The sequence below is a fragment of the Piliocolobus tephrosceles genome, unplaced genomic scaffold, assembly GCF_002776525.5.
Source record: "Piliocolobus tephrosceles isolate RC106 unplaced genomic scaffold, ASM277652v3 unscaffolded_25724, whole genome shotgun sequence".
Lineage (NCBI taxonomy): Eukaryota > Metazoa > Chordata > Mammalia > Primates > Cercopithecidae > Piliocolobus > Piliocolobus tephrosceles.
The window spans coordinates 1-4,094 of NW_022308448.1; the positions used below are offsets into that span (position 1 = coordinate 1).

General features: G+C 56.2%; 1 long non-coding RNA gene across 2 annotated transcripts; it reads right to left on the reverse strand.

Moving 5' to 3' along the window:
* Window positions 1-6: 6 nt before the first annotated feature.
* On the reverse strand, window positions 7-4,085 carry LOC113221541. 2 transcript variants are annotated; one of them, XR_003307926.2, is made up of 3 exons: window positions 3,133-4,085; window positions 850-995; window positions 7-472 (listed from the first exon to the last, which is right to left on the reverse strand). It is a non-coding gene; the product is annotated as an uncharacterized LOC113221541 (long non-coding RNA). The 2 variants fall into 2 exon arrangements; XR_003307925.2 differs by having other exon boundaries at window positions 2,977-4,085.
* Between the last annotated feature and the right edge of the window lie 9 nt (window positions 4,086-4,094).

Genomic DNA, 4,094 nt, shown 5'->3' on the forward strand with positions numbered 1-4,094 from the left:
CAGCCTCCGCCCTTGCACTCTGCATGAGCGTGACCGTTGTCACCTCACAGCCCCTGGGTACAGATCAATGCATCTTACCAGAGCTGCATGTGAGGAAGGACCACGTGAGTCCCAGGAAACAGCTGAGGCCCTGCAGGAGGAGGTGGCCAGGACCGAGAGCTGATGCCTCTGTGGAGAATCGTCTGTGGGTGTGAGTGGCACAGTGGGGTCAGTGCCCGGGTTCTGCTGCTCCCCTTCCTCAAAGATCAGGGCCCAGGCAGGGGCTGGCGTGTGTGTGGCACCTGGAACTGCAGGGCCACCACCTTTGTGTGAGGCCGTCATGGGGACCTGAATACGGTGTCCTGTGCAGACCCCACCCATCCATTGGCCCCAATTCCTGGCCAGCTTCTGCCAAGGTGAGAGGGTGGAATTTGGAAGGTGGTTGTAAGCTGAAGCCGGTCCCCCAGTGGCTGACATACAGTGGTCACACTCCCTGTGTGGGGGAAAGAAAGAGAGATCAGAATGTTATTGTGTCTATGGAGAAAGATGAAGACATAAGAAAGTCCATTTTGATCTGTACTAGGAAAAATTCTTCTGCCTTGAGATGCTGCCGATCTGTAACCCTAGACCCAACCCTGTGCCCACAGAAGCATGTGCTGTATTGACTCAAGTTTTAATGGATTTAGGGCTGTGCAGGATGTGCCTTAGTCAAAATGTGTTTGCACGTCCTGGACTCCAGGCTGCCAGCTGCCTGCCCAGGGTCTGAATGTCCTACTGTGACCTGTTTCCTCACCTGGCCCAGAGGACAGACAGGGAAGGCTTGTTCTGAGGATTAGGCAGGGGAATCCCAGTCAGCCCTCATTAGCTTACCTATACTCCAGGTCTTTTTGATTTCTGTTTTCTCTTCTTTGTTATGAAACTCTGGAGAATTGTCCTCCAGCCTGTCTTCAGCTGGGGAGGTAGAAAGGTTGGACGATGCCCTTGACTTCAGGGCCCCTTCTGCGTGCCCCCTCCTCCTAGGGTATTTAAAAGCGTATACTTAGCAACATACCCTGTACCTGAGAGAGCTGCAGAGAACCTCCTGCGTGTCCAAACCAGCACACTTTGTTCCCTGACCCCGGGCCCTCATCACACCCCAAAGCCCAAATCCTTTCAGGTGGCCAGCTTCAGACAAGAGTCTGAACTCAATGCTTGTTTACTGAGGTCTACACAGGCCCGTACGATGGGGCTACCTCCATTCTACCCTATGCCTCCCCCAATCCATTAGGGGCCTCAACCCCTGTGATCCCTAACTGGGAGCAAGGTTCCCCAGGCAAGGAATGCAGCCCTCCCCAGGATGCTGGCCTGGCCATGTCCCAAGGGACATCAGTCCTGGAGCAAGAGGTCCAAGGCAGGGAGTTTCACCCCCCATTTCACCAGGTGTGGTGACATTTCTGGGTTCCTAGCCTTCAAGATGGGATTTCCTTACTGTGCCACAGTGGGGGAAACAAAGGCACAGGGCCGGTGAGCAGTAAAGAAAGAAAACCTCTGTGACTAGGAAACGTGTCACTTGCCCAGCACAGCCGCTCCAGGATAGCACCCTTTGGGATGTACCGTTGAGCTGTTCCTGGCACGTGGCATGGCACTGGTGTGGAGGTCAGCAGCTGGTAGAGTTGGGGGAGGGGTTGCTGGCAGGAGTGGGTAATTTTGGACCCACCATGGGGAGGAAGGGGACATTGTCCCTTTCCCCACACCTTGGGCACAGCAGCAGTTTTCTTCTCTGATGTGTGTGGGCACCAATGCCTATGTGGGTGTGGGTGCGTCGTCCCCTTTTGTTGATGAAGAACCTTCCTGCAGCCATTGGGGTGGGTATGGGCACCACACGTGCCTGGCAGCAGGGTGGTGCCTGCGGAGGCTTGGCTACTATATGTCTCCTTGCCACCTCCCCAGGGGAAGCAGGCCCTGTGTCCTAGTGTCCCTCACATTCTTCACTTGGCATCTCTCTGCCTGATTCTCCCAACTCAGCCCCTGCCAGGTTTCTCCAAGCCCTGTGGGCCCTGGGATGGGATTAAAGGAGGCAGCAACTGTGCTGCCTGCCTCTGCCTGAAGTCAGGGATCCCTGGCCGCTACTGCCATCTGGTGGGCAGGGTAGGTGGGGAGATCATGGGTCAGCTTTTCCACTCCCTAGCCTGCACTGGCTAAGTCACCAGGTGTAACCGGCCTGGAGGCTGATCTGTGTCCTCCACAGTCCCTTGAGGCATTATATTGAAGCCAATCCTTGTGTGAATGACTTGACCTGTTGTTACCGCCCAGATCAAACCAGAACCGGAAGACTGTTGCACTTGGACCCAGAGCCTGGGGCTGAGGCTGCCGTGACCACCCTGTTCTCTTCCTTCTGGTGTCCCCAGGAAGCTCCCAGGACTGAATGATCCCCATAAAACACAGTGGCCAGGATGGGAGGCCTGGAGGTCAACTACCCCCGCCCCTGCCACCACTACCAAGAGGCCCCCGTGGAGGTTGACCCTGAGCTGTGGGTCCCTGTGGGATGCAGGTTCCCACGGACACGTCAGGGGGTGAGCATGGGTCCTCCTGGCTGACGGGAGCCTGGTGGACATTGGGTGTGTGGGGCCTGTGTAGGTGGGTTGGACAGCACTGGGCCTAGCCAGGGAGCCGGGGACTGGTGTGGCCAAAGTGGGCAGCAATATGTTGCCAGAACCAAACGACAGTGCAACCAGCCCAGCTGGTAGGGAGAAGGAGGCCTGTCTAGCAGGACCGTCCACCCCTGTCCTGGCCCCAAGCCCAGACGGCCTGCCTGTACTGGACATTGCCTGGTCCAGGAGGCCTGGGCATGTGGGTCAGGGGGTGTGTCCCTGGGTTCCAGACTTTGGTGGTCCCTTGGGAGCTGAACATCCTCTGGGCAGGAGGAGGGCCCGTGGTCCCCTGTTTGCATGTGCCCCTGGGGGTGTGCCCCCACCCCAGCTTCTCAGCCCGCATGGGGACGTGGCCATGGCTCCTCACCTGCTCTGTGGCTCCAGCCCTGAACAGCTCACTGGTGACTCTGACAGCTTCCTCCCCAAAACATAGGTCCTCGTCTGTGGGAATGGGGTGTCCCAGGCCCCCTGCAGTCAGGAACCGACCCCAGCTCCTCTGGTGGGCTCTCCTGGGCTTTCTTACCTACTGGCTTGTGAGAGCCGGTTGGCCAAAAGCTTGATGTGCTGTTTTTATCTTGGGCTCTTTCTTAGTGTGTGTTTTCTGTAACTACTGCCATGTAGATCTTCTATATGAGTTTTAGGTAGAGAATCTTGCCCAGCCAGAGGTCCCCCACCCCACAGAGCCTCCACTTTGGCGCCCCCGGGCTGGTCCTGCCTCTGCTCCGCTTGGTGTGAGTGTTGAGTGTGATGGATCCACGTGGCTACTTGACCCTGCATCTCCTTCCTCCTTGTTGCTGAGGCCAGTTCTGTTCTCTTTCTCCACCTGAACTGCATCTGAAGCCAAGATGAAGGATGAGAAGTGGCTGCTAAGAAGGACCCTCCTGCAGCGAATCTGCTGTGAGGAGGCTGCGCTGGCCCAGCCTGTCATTTCCTTCTCTAAGCTCATTCCAGAGGTCGGCCAGGGGCAGCCTGTCCCCGCCTGCTCTTGTGGCCCGTGAATCAAGAATGGATTTTATGTTTCCAAATGGGTGAACAAATAAAAAACTAACACTTCATGACGCTGAGAAGTTTCCACGTCCATAAGTAAAGATTGATGGGGGTGCAGTCATGCCCATCTCTTCACAGGCCACCTACAGAAGGCTGCTGTGGTGCAGCCATGGCAGAGTTGCGTCCTTGAGACAAAGATCCGTTGACAAAGCTGAAAATACTGATTCTTGGCTCTTTAGGGAAACAGTGTCCAGTCCCTGGTTTAAAGTTTGTGTGGCAGGATCCCAGGATCTTGGTCAGCTTGTTCCTCACTCAGGACCTGCTGTGGCCTTCGCTAGTATGTCTGCAAAGTCTGTGTGCCATGGTGCCTCTCATGGGGGCGTTGAGCTCTGTCGTGCTAGATTTCAGGGTGTCTGCCTCATGGTCACCTGTCTCACCAACAGAGACCCTGTGGCCAGATTCAAACTAGCAGGAACAGTTGGTCTTTGGCAGCAGGGA